This window comes from Ambystoma mexicanum, chromosome 1p, assembly GCF_040938575.1.
Source record: "Ambystoma mexicanum isolate Mex_15411 chromosome 1p, UKY_AmexF1_1, whole genome shotgun sequence".
NCBI classification, from domain to species: Eukaryota; Metazoa; Chordata; class Amphibia; order Caudata; family Ambystomatidae; genus Ambystoma; species Ambystoma mexicanum.
The window spans coordinates 208,924,555-208,937,855 of NC_090921.1; positions in this window are offsets into that span (position 1 = coordinate 208,924,555).

Below are 13,301 nucleotides of genomic sequence, written 5' to 3' on the forward strand. Positions count from 1 at the left end.
CCTGAATATGCCTCTTTTCCTTTGCAGATGTTGCTGTGGTGCACCGGATGGAAGCATGGCGTAGCGCGATGGAATTCAGGTAAGACTGATGGAATTCGATGTTTTGGAAGCGCTCATTCTAATATTGTTTTTCCCTTTCTCATTATTGCAGGTCGCAATGTTCGAACAGCAGCTGTGGTAGCGGTTCGCCAAAAGTCCTTAAGCTAGTACTCACAGGTGAGTGATGTTTCTTCTTCTCTTGGTTTCCACAGATTGCAGGCCAGTTGAGATGCTGAGTGCTGGATGGTGTTTTCTCAGGTAAAACAGAATAATCCTGTTCTTGTTCTTGCATGATTACAGGAAGATGCTGAAGACCAGGAGTTGGACACAGTGAGCGTCATGCTGCTGGTTGCAGAATAACACGAAGCGTGTCCTGCAGTCAGGGTGTGTTTTATATAGCCCAGATAAAGTAGTATCAGGGAAAGTAGTTCCAGGCCTGCCACACCCAAAACACTAGACAGCATGGCTTGGTTCTTAGAACTAGACTGTGTGGGTTCTTCCATGTTGGATTTTAAGGCCCATGTACATAAATGGGCCCTAGTTTGAACAGCCCTTCCCTCCTACCTATGAGCCTGGTGCCAAAGGCGCCAGGACTGGCTCCGCAAGCCCTTTTGCAGTGGTTTTAAGGCCCTCAGGGCTCTGGGGGGAGCCTGCTTGTGGCACAACTTGTGCCCCCCCACACTGGTCATGACAAGACCGCTGTATAAGTAAACGGAAAGAAACATTGGATACATGCGACGCACGTCAAGAGGATACCTTTTCCTCTGCCACACAACGAAGGAGAAGAGAAGGAGACTGTTTGCTCTGTTCCGCATGACTGTTAGGGAGAATTCTCTGTTTAGGCTGAATTTCCTAACCTAGTGAGTCCCCCAGCAGCTTTGCTGGATTTTTGGGGTTTATTTTTTTCTCCTGCCAAGAGTGAGACACTTTTACCCTCACTCTTGGACATGATTTGAGTGTGTTCCTTTGACTCTAGATGTGTTTAATGGGATATGGGGTCTTTTACTCCATAGGGCTTCATGTGTTTTTGTGATGTGTGTTACACAGCATCCTCAGTGCAGTAACACAGGGCTGTCATAGTGAACCCCCAGTATAGACTCCATACCCTGGGACTGACTACTGTCTCCCAGGGCATGTAAAGTCGCCATTGACTTTACTAGTCTTGAATTCTGAACAGAACCAGTACAAACCATCATATTGTGGACGTACTGGCTGGGGCAATTCGATTGCCCCGGGGTCTGATACTCGAGGGGGCACGTCTCCGTCCCCCCTGATCGAGTTTTGGCTGGTGGCAGTGGATACTACTTTTAATATTGAACCGCGAATATTTCCCTATGGGATTTCCCATTGTTCAAGGCTAATATCTTTATTTATTTAATTACGATAGCCTCGAACATACCGCCGGTTTATTTATTTAATATTAATTCTCTGGTTGGTATTTTTTGCCAAAACTCGGTTCTAAAATGGCGTTTGTGTTCTCTTCTGTGACTCCAACCCAAGTCGAGCCCTTTGTTCCACTTTTTGGCGGGCTTCTCCACAGAAGCCCTCCAAAGTGGTGCCACTCTGTCTGGGATACTTAGGAGGGGTGGAGGGGGATTTAGGCACCCTGGACTGAGTTGCCTAGGCAACTCAAGTCGCACTCCGTCCTGATTGGCCCAAGTGGTGAGCCGGCCGGCTCACCACTTAGCATGTTTGAGTGACAGCTAGGCTGAGTGAATGGGGGTTTTCTGCATAAAAGCAGGGCTCTGGGGACTGGAACTTCAGAAGTCGCCACAGGACCTAAGAATCCGACGAGGGAGAAGCTGAGCCAACCTGTCACGACAACACCACTGGTGGAGCCCTGCTGGACCGTCTCACCACTTTTCCCAACGACAGAGGAGATCTCCCGCCGGTAGAGTCTTCTTCCTTTGACTGGTGGGGATAACCAGTTTCACCCTCTTTTCGCCTTCCTGACATATCTCGTGGCCGCCTTGCCTGTGCCAAGCACCCCGGCAACCGGGATACTACGTTTTACCACTACCGCAAATTAAAGGGTAATATCTTTAACCGTAAAACTCCGCGGCTGGTTTCTTCCCTGGCAGCGCAACGACCTTCATCTTTCCTCCAAGTCGAGATCTTCTCTTCCCCTGGACGACGACGAGACTTGCACCCGCTGCCAGGAACAACTGCCACCGCTGGAGGATCCTTCCCACTTAACGTACCGTGTCCCGCCCGGCTTCCCTTGCCACCGACTGTACGGGGTAGATTTAGCCCCCGGCTTTTGAACCTGGGTTAGCCTGGGACACCCTGGCTAAACTTTTCTGAGCCTCTCTAAACTCTTTTCGAACTCTCTGCAAGACTTTCTAAGCCTAGTGTAACTGGCGCATTTGTGCTCTGCCCTCTCTAAGAGTGTGCCCAGCCTATGGACTTTGGCTCACAAGTGACTCTTGCTCTTCTGCCTTGCTAAAAGTGTTCCTAAATCTTAGAGTGGTGTATCTTCACATATTCTGTCTTTTTCCGTCCCTTCTTCATGAACTTATTGGAGTGCCATCTATAGTTAAGCGCTCACCTCCGTATGAAAATAAGTGGTGTTAACTAAGACTTACCGAATAAGGAATAAGGGTTGTATATATTATAATAGTAACTGTGTTTAGAGTGTTTTACAATAAGAGTGCTGGAGTGTTTCAAACAGTGTGTTTTTAAATAAATAATTATATACTTTGATACCAAAGCTCTGGTCAGTGTTTGCTTGTATTGTTGTATCTTAGTGCCTATTGTGTATACTTTGCATACTGCCTAACTCTTCTTGAGGGAAGTCTGACTGCTCAGCCACAGCTACCAGGTAATTCTGGGTGGTGCAGCCTGCTATCAAGTGGGTTTACTGCTAACACCTGTAGTCCTAAATCTTTTGCAGTGTTCCCAAAGGGAACTGCACAGGTTTCTGCCTAACAATGACAAGTCTGTCCTGATCGACAACAAGGGTGTCCCGGAGATTCTTCCTGAGCCCGTGGGGCCTGGGATGACAGTTGCATTTCCTTTGAGTTCTTCCTTGGATCTTTCTGCATCATCGAACAATCTTGCATCTGTTTCCCATAAGAAACCACCGTTGAGCTAGTCCCTTGCCACTCTCTCACAGAAACGTAAATAAGAGGCAGGGACCAACAAGGTTACCTTCAAGCAAGATAAGCAAGTGGTCAGGAGACCAACGGTGAATGAAATGAAAGAGCTTGACGGAGAGATTATCTAAACAGACTCTGAGGAACAATGTCCTTTCCTAACTCTACTCGTACAAAGCAAGCTATTGGTCGTGTGGCTGACAAAGAATCCGTTCATCAGAGATCATGGTCCTTGAGGACTCATTGTTTTCTTGTCACAGTGTTAATCGGTCTGACAGTTGTATTTTCGCTTGGATTTTGGAATTTGGAAGGGGTGCGTCCACTTGAGACTTTGTTACCTATTGAAATTGTTCCTTCTATGAGGTCATTACGAGTTTGGAGGCAGCCATGGTGCTCTTAGCACCATGGCTGCCTCCAAAGTCGTGTCTGGGTCCGGGTAGTCAGAATGGGGGCTTACCGGGTCATTCCAACCTTGGAGGACCCGGTAAGTCCCCATTCTGAAAAACATTCCCCATTCCCATTCGAGCCCCCATAGAGCTCAATGGGAATGGGGATGGAGCTAATAACGGGCCCGCAAATAGCGGGGCCGTTATTAGCTCCCTGGTCCCTTAGCGGCTCCCGCTAAGGGCGGCTGGTAAAACCAGCCGGCCTTAGTGGGACCCGCTAAGGGACCTCGGAATGCGGCGGTAGGGAGTTAACGGCACCGGCATCCTTACAGGCACATTAACCCCTTACCACCGGCCTCATAATGAGGCCCCATGTCTTCACCTTTCATGCATCAGCACACTCTACCTCCTAGGGACTCCCAACACAGACTGAGTTAACACAATAACACTCTCCTATTAATCATGAATGCCACCCATGTGATTGTAAACAAAACAAATTGCTGGGTGTGTTCACATTTGCCACAGCACGGAGAAAAAGGGTTGGGCTGGTATATTCATCCTCTTCATTTGACTGCATGCTACGCCTCACTAAGGGCATTATTCTTTAGTCGCTGGAATGATAGTATTTCTGGGAACTTCGATGGGACTAATTTGAATTAGTTTGAGAAACGAGTCCTGACACCTTTGGGATATTCCCTTTTTGTAAATAGGAGCAAACTCAATATTGCTTCTATTAGGCCTTCCGATAGACTTTCCAGACCTTTCCAATCACTAATTCCTTTCAGGATGGCTCCCGTAGGCAACCGGGAAGCTATGCCTCCTTCCTCTACTATCAATCATAGCCCCAACTCTGATTCCTTCTGTATACAAAGGGATGGTTCTCAGCCAATAGGTACATTCGAGGGTTGCACCAACACTGTAAAGCTAACTAGTGAGGACAGACCTTTGTATGTAGGTGATCCTGTTTATTTTGTCTGTGGCAATGAAGCTTATCCTTGGCTACCTAGAGATTGGCAGGGTACTTGTTACTTGGGTATCTTGTTACCATGGGTATATGTGGCTAGCACCTCTGAGGTCTCTAGAGCTCGTCCAAGGCGGGACGGGAATGGTGATACTCCTTCGCAGGTTATGGGTGCTGTAGCAAAATCCTTTGTGCCATTTTGGGGACAGATAATGAACTCTGAGGATATTAGGAGACTAGCAAGAGTATTGGAGATAACCATCAACAGAACCACCGATATACTATACAACATGACGCTGGATCAAAAGCAATCAGATTAGTGGCCCTTCAGAATACGATGGTGTTAGATGTCATACTAGCTGAGTGTGGTAGGGTATGTAAATTGGTGGGATCAGCTTTCTGTGTTTTCGTACCTGACTCCTCCCGTACTATATTCAAGGCGATACAAAATATGCATACCTTGAGTACATGCCCCTGAGGAAAACTGGGATCTTAGTGCTTGGTTCTGGGACTTTCTACGTTCATGGGGTTGGAAGCTCTTTGCAGTCCTAGTGGTAGTTCTTGGTGTTATATTGTTTTGTTGTTGTTGCATGCAATGTATTCCTGCCATATGTGCGATGTTAGGAGGATGTTGTGTGCAAACTATAGGTACATTAGGACCAAAGGTACATGTATCAGAGAAAACTGCTAGCATTTCTGTAATGAAAGATATCACTATCAAGGATCTTATGGCAATCAGTGTCTCTGAAGAATGTGATTCAGGATGTACGGACAGTGAGGTGTAGGGTTTTGAGTAAAGCGAATGTATGAGTAATGCTCTCGGCGTTGGCCAAAAGGAGGGTTTGTTAAACCGTATTCGCATATCACCGCCTTGTTATGAATATTGGCCTAAACCCTTTTGCGTTAGACAGAAAACTGCATCTGTAATGTACCGCTTTTTGATCAATGTCGCCGCCATTTTAAGAATCGTCCACCATTTTGATTTCAACTCTTGTTTCTATGTTCTAAAATGATGGACTGTGTTTTCAACCTGCAGCCAAGCCGAACAACCTTTGAGTTCTGTTAATGTTTAGGCTGACCAAGAGCAGACTGTTTGACCAATGCAAAGAAACCTTGTGACTCATATGTTCAGAGAGGAATTGCCAGAGCATTTCGGTGCTGGACTGCCCATGTGGGCGGGACAAAGACTGATATTCAAATGGATATTTCCCATCTGTGAAAGGTACAGTGAGCAAAAAGCGTGTGCTGCAAACTCTCATTTCAGAGCAGGTTATCATGCATTGTTCTTTCTGGAGAGGAGTGCCTGCTACCTTTTTTGAAATATTTGCAAGGAACTTGGGGTTGGTCACCCTAAATTACCTGGGGGCAACCAGACGTGGACTCCCTGAACACTGTGCTCAGAGAGGCACAGCTTCACCTCACTGATGAGGCCCAACAAGGCTGAAACACGTGTATGGGGTTGCTGGTGGTACTCGTGTTCAGAGAGGAATTGCCATAGCATTTCGGTGCTGGACTGCCCATGTGGGCAGGGCAAAGACTGATATGCAAATGGATATTTCCCATCTGTAAAAGGTACAGTGAGCAAAAAGCGTGTGCTGCAAACTCTGATTTCAGAGCAGGTTATTATGTCATGTTCTTTCTGGAGAGGAGCGCCTGCTACCTTTTTTGAAATATTTGCAAAGAACTTGGGTTGGTCACCCTAAATTACCTGGGGGAAACCAGACATGGACTCCCTGCTCACTGTGCTCAGAGAGGCACAGATTTACCTCACTGATGAGGCCCAACAAGGCTGAAACACGTGTATGGGGTTGCTGGTGGTACTCTTGTTCAGAGAGAAATTGCCATAGCATTTTGGTGCTGGACTGCCCATGTGGGCAGGGCAAAGACTGATATGCAAATGGATATTTCCCATCTGTAAAAGGTACAGTGAGCAAAAAGCGTGTGCTGCAAACTCTGATTTCAGAGCAGGTTATTATGTCATGTTCTTTCTGGAGAGGAGCGCCTGCTACCTTTTTTGAAATATTTGCAAGGAACTTGGTGTTGGTCACCCTAAGTTACCTGGGGGCAACCAGACGTGGACTCCCTGCTCACTGTGCCCAGAAATGCACAGCTTCACTTCACTGATGAGGCCCAACAAGGCTGAAACACGTGTATGGGGTTGCTGGTGGTGCTCTTGTTCAGAGAGGAATTGCCATAGCATTTTGGTGCTGGACTGCCCATGTGAGCGGGACAAAGACGGATATGCAAATGGATATTTCCCATCTGTGAAAGGTACAGTGAGCAAAAAGCGTGTGCTGCAAACTCTCATTTCAGAGCAGGTTACCATGTCATGTTCTTTCTGGAGAGGAGCGCCTGCTACCTTTTTTGAAATATTTGCAAGGAACTTGGGGTTGGTCACCCTAAGTTACCTGGGGGCAACCAGACGTGGACTCCCTGCTCACTGTGCTCCGGGAGGCACAGCTTCACCTCACTGATGAGGCCCAATAAGGCTGAAACATGTGTATGGGGTTGCTGGTGGTACTCTTGTTCAGAGAGGAATTGCCGTAGCATTTCGGTGCTGGACTGGCCATGTTGGCGGGGACAAAGACTGATATGCAAATTGATATTTGCCATCTGTGAAGGGTACAGTGAGCAAAAAGCGTGTGCTGCAAACTCTCATTTTGGAGCAGGTTATCATGTCATGTTCTTTCTGGAGAGGAGCGCCTGCTACCTTTTTTTAAATGCAATCCAAGTGTTGTATGCGCTCACAAGCCTCATCCTTATATAAACAATGAGACAATGGAAAGTAAACTCAGATCGTGTGGTCTGTCTGAACTGCATTGTAGCGATTCTTGGAACAAGGCCTACCGTAGATCAGAGAACTAACAGCACCATTGTAACTTCGTGGACATGCGAACTTGTTTAATCCCTTGTACAATATTGTAATGTTTGTCATATGAACTGGGCACAAACTCTAGCTAGTGACTTATTAGCTTGGAGAGAGGCTGGATAATGTTTAAAAAATTGTATAAATATGTCTGTGTTTATATGTCCAGCACTCTCACCCCTCACTGTGTCAGCTGGTACACACTGCGAGGTGCTGGGAGCCAGATAGCTATTTGTTTTGATTTGACTGTACAGAAATAAAAGATACTTGTAGCTTTTCAACCCGTGATTGGCGTATTTCCTTTTATTTCTCTGGTCTTTCAAAAGCATCTCAGGACTTTAATCCCCCTATTTATTCACAGCCCCAATCTCCTGTGACACTAAACATGGAATTGTTATCTATACACGAGATTCCGGTATCCACCTTGGAACAGGGTAAAGGTGGAAATAGGGCTGGTTCACTGTTCGACAAAAGACAGAGATACTGGTTGTGTACATTATCTGAAGGGGCTCCGCTTGAGGGGGGATGATCATGATGCACAGTTTTCTATCCCCTCTCAGTCTAATGTGGAGCAGAGGGGCTTTCTTTCCAACATGTCTACGCAAAGCTAATTTTATGCCCGGGAGGTCTGTACTGTAGGTTTACAATATAAAGTGCCATAGTCAGAAGATGGGTCTCTTAAATGACATACGCTGTGCTGATGAGGAAGTTAAAACTGAGGGTAGCTTTATGGAAGCTCTCAGCCTTCTCAGAACAAGCAAGGCGTGTTTTAATTCCTTTGCTTCAGTTTTAAAAGAGGGAGTACCCTCAACTAAACTATCATCCTTGTTTCATGGCAGTGCTCTGCTGTCGACCCCTGCTTTTTTTTTTTTTGTTTACCATTGAGCACTAATTTGCACATTAGTTTGAATTTGACCCTAAAAACAGTTTTGGATGAACAGGAAAATGTTGGGGGTTCATTGGTCAACAATCTGCTTTCAGCATTCTAATTGATCGAATTCTATTTTTAGAAGGTTACATGAAGGGAGTTCAGAATACCAACAATGATTGTGGATGCAATAGGGAAATTACTCCTCTTAATGCCTTCAAAATCGCTTGCTTATTTCTAATTTTAGATCTGTTAAAGAAAAGAGCTGGTGATCTAGAGACCAACCTAAACATAAATGTGTGTCTTGAGAAGAACACTGTGCCTGGTGTTTGGACAAAATGGTTGAAGTGGACACTGAGGGAACATGTTTTAATGCCCTTCAGGGTGTTTTCGATACTGGGTTTGATCAAGGGTCATCTATTATTGTAATTCAGAATGACTTGTCATTAACACCGGACAGTCCGTCAGTCCTTGTAGAAGTAGCTGTTAGATTTGTGATCTGGGAAGGGCAGAACAATACCTCCTGATCAGTGGAAGCACTGCAGGAGGCTATTGACATTTGTGAGGTGACTGGGGTTTTGAATACTAATGGTACAATCCCTAGGGGGGGAAAACATCTAGAGGCAAAGCCAACAATAGGAACAAAATCTAAAAATATGCCTGCACCTAAGGCAAAAGGGAGTAACTCTATGATTAAAGGGATAAGACGGTTACCAGAAATTAATGAGATTGTAGATCTTAATCTAGAGGGTAACCCCCAAGGGGTCTTGGTCTGTGACCTGTGGTCTTTGGGGGTAACGCAACAAGAGGAAATACATATTGAGAAGCTCATATCAGCACAGGTACATTTGAAACATACATCCATTGACCTGGTGTCAACCAATACAATCCAGAGGTCCATAGGTAACGGGATATGGGGACTGACCGCTGTCTGTCTCGATTGCCTGATGGAAGAGACGGAGAAACAGGCTACTAACTTCCCATTGAAACTAACTACAGTTCTGCCTTTAGGGCCCAAGGTGTTGGTTGCTGGTTGTGCTGCCATGATTCAATCAAAAATAACTTCATTTGTAAGTCTGTGGTCTTGGGTAACTGCTCTACTGTGGCCGATTGAAGGATAGGGGATATGATGGGAATTGGATCCACTAATCTCTCTGTGGTGGCTGTCCCGTTGGCCGGGCAGGGTGGGTATGCTACAGCTTGTGAGAACATGCTGGCCAAGGATAGTCGCTGCTCCTCTAAAATTATAGGGTGGAGTTTTAGCAATCAAACCAGTGGGCAGAGTGTTCTTAATGGGTCAAATTTGTTGGAAATCTTTCAAAAGATCCCACCACTTAGGTCATTGGCATCAGAAGATATTGATCGAATAACTCTGCCCAGAGAAAAGAATAATCGTGTGGCTTAGCAAAAACAAAGAGGTGATGGCTGGAAGGTTTAGACTGAATCTTAACCACGGGCATTGCTCGGGGCAACCCTCCAGACCATCGTTCTTCGCCTGCCAAGCCATTACAGAAGGGGAAAGACCATATGCAAAATGTTTTTGCTTAATCGTGTGGCTTGCCACTTTCAGTCAGAGATAGATAGAGTTAGAGCGTCTAACATGGTGTGGGAACAGAGAGATAATCTTCAGCTACTGGGATATGAACTATGTTTGATAACGTCATTGGCAAAGGTAGAACAATTTCTGGCCTATCAGCCTCTGGGCCTTGGGGTAAGGGATGTAGTTTCTTCTACCTCAAATACACATATTTCTTCATCTTATTCTACTGTTGCTTTAATCTCAAACTTTCTACAAGCGGGCCAAGATTGTTCCTGGATAGAGTTTGCCCTAAAATCCTTTGACGTTATCAGACAGGTTTTAGTTCATCCCTAGCATTACATTAGAAACCAGGTAAGTGTGCATTCTTGATGGGAGGTACATAGGTTGACTAGAGATACATATCAAAGGGCTGCAGCTCTCTCCCCCGTTCAGCCACCAACTGCCCAAAATTTCCTAGAGAAACATTCTTTCTCTCTGTGCAGTTCTAATCATGTCACATATATAAGGTTCCAATAGAACTGATATGACATCACTGGTACAGAGTGCCATCAAGCAAACAAATGAGCTATGTACAATATAATACATTACCAATGTGAATTTTATTTCATGGAATGCTTGTGGTGTGGCTAACTTGAAACTTGTTTTTAAGAGAACTGTGGTTTTTGGTGGTCTCAATGGGGTTCATTCAGACCCTGGTGGTAGGGGGTTAACGGCACCGGTAAGGATGCTGGTGCCATTAACCCCCAACTGCCCTATCACGAGGTCCCTTAGCGGGTCCCACCAGGGCCAGCTGGTTTTACCAGCCGGCCTTAGCGGGACCCGTTAAGGGACCATGGAGCTAATAATGGCCCCATAATTTGTGGGCCCGTTATTAGCTCCTTTCCCATTCCCATTGAGCCCTATGAGGACTCAAATGGGTATGGTGAATGGTTTTCGAAATGGGGACTTACCGGGTCCGCATAGGTCGGAATGTCCCGGTAAAACCCCATTCCGACACCACGGACTCGGACCCGAGTTTGGAGGCAGCCATGGTGCTAATAGCACCATGGCTGCCTCCAAACTTGGAATGTCCCCCAATAAGATTGTTGTTCCACAATTTCCAACGGGCCCGTTATTAGCTCCTTGGTCCCCTCGCAGGACCCGGAAAGGACATCTGGTTTTACCTCTAGGGGACCTCGTAATCAGGCATCCCATAGTGAACGGTGCCAGTCCTGTACCAGCACCCTTCATTATAGGAGCGCAAGCCTCGTAATGAGGCCCTATGTCTACCTCACATTTTGAACTGAAGGGGTATTGTACTTTTACAAGCCCATCACCTAGAGCCAACTCGGGTCGACCGAGTGGGGGTTTAGCTCTAGCTGTTGATTCCAATCTCAATGTGAGCTGTGAGGTGGTCCACGTCTTCATCTACCACATTGGTCCTTTTGGTTAACATGTACTGGAATCCTGCTAAAGTTATGTTAGAGGATATTCAATCAAATTTGGCCAGTCTCTTTGAGTACTGGTTTGTAGAGGCAAATTACATGTTTGTTATTTTTGGAGGGGACCTCAATTCTAATTAGGCGGAGGGGGCCAAAATGAATATCTGTAATGCCATCCCCCACTCTACACAGAGAGGGATTATTCGAGGGAGGGCTTGTGATCTTTTTCTGATGGAGTGGGAAATGTTTCGTCTTGATGACGAACACCAGAATTATGCCACCCTGTATAAGTGGCACAGGAGTAGACTTTCTATAAGCACTGACTATCTCTACTTATCTGGGAACTTGAGGATAGCCTCTGGACCCCTCCTTCTCCATAATGCCGGCTTGGGTGATCATCGTATGCTATGTTGTGCTTCGAATCTTCCATTCCACGCATTAGAATTGTAACCGTCTCTTTCATGTATCACTGTGGATAGGGGGGATTGACCATTAAATGGAATAATGGAATGGGACCAAGGTTTACCAAATTTCTACAGGTGAGATTAGAGAAAATAGGTTTGCTATTGAGTGCAGAATGGACCTATGGTGAAGGCACAACTGAAGCCTATAATATTGTAATGGACTGTCTTACAGCTAATACCCACTGCAATTTCACGCATGACTCTAAATCTCCTCATGTCATTGATGGTAGAATAAAGGATTTGAAGAGGATTAAGGAGGAAAGAATTGCATTACGGAAGAGGCAGGGTCTACTACTAACGTAGTATAAGGATGCTAGAAAAAACGTGTGCCAATCTCATAGGAATTTGGTTAAGTCTCTCAAAGCTGATGTGTATATGAGGGACAGCCAATCCATGTTGAGCAATCACTTTAATGGCAACGGGGGGACATTTTGGGACACTTTAAATCCTACTTTGGGGAATAGATGCAGTTTGAGGGATTTGCCTATTTTTGTCTCAGTCTGGGTTGAGTTCAATGAGGCCAAGTGTTCTCTTGTGGCTCCCTTTTGTGATTTGAATGATCCCTCTATTGGACCGGTAAGTGAGGGGGAGTGCCATCGGCTTGAGGAAGATAGTGTGGGCCATTAATAAACTGGAACCATCTTGGGCACCCGGCCCTGGTGGGATTCCTCCTTTTGTTCTGAAGAACGATCCTGTTTTGTGGGTACGGTTACTGAAACCATTGTTAGATTACATTCTTAAGGTGCATTTTATTCCTAGTACGGAATTGATTGCTATACCGATCTTTAAAAAGGGTGATCCTCAGCACCCTAAAAAGTATAGAGCGATTGCGCTGACAGATGCTACAATTAAGGTGTTTGCACTTCTCCTTTTGAGGGATTTCAACTCTTGTATTAATTGCTCGAATGGCCTTTCTAGATTTCAGGTTGGGTTTAGGAAATGCATGGGGACAACTCTTAACGCAACTCTCCTTGCCCATCTATTGTATGCAACCAAGTATAAAAAAGAAGGTCCCATATATATGGCCTTATTGGACAGGATGAGTGTGTTTGATTGTGTTGTTAGATCGATCCTTTGGAGTAAATTGATAAAATGAAATGCCCCCTTGAAATTGACACAGCTAGTGGAATTGCTGCACAATAACACTTCTGTACAGATACGTCTAACTGAGGAGGGGTTGCTTTCCAGAAAGATTACAACTAGTATCAGCCTATAACAGGGCTGTACACTGGCTCCAACCCTGTTTAATCTTTATGTTTGTGATGTTGAGTCTCTGAGCTATGCATCCAACATATTTGCAGCCAGGCTGGGGCACTTAAGAATACACTGGCTTGCATTTGCTGATGATTTCATCTTTATTCTTTATAATGTGATTTGAGGATAATTATGAAGGATGCCTCATTGGAATCGGTCAAGTGCTTCAAAGCTAAAATGCTGGTTCTCCTGAAGGCAACTGGAGCTTCAGAAGCAGATTCACTGCAGCATCCTTTGAGCGTCAAACAAACACGTTTTATGTATGATTGGTCGGTTACTATGGATACGATAAACATTTATTCTACCTATGTTGAATATGCACATTTTCCTCATAAAAGGGATTCTCTGCCTATGTATTTGAAACAGTTTCCATTTAACAAGATGTGAGCGCTCCACATGCGCTTTAG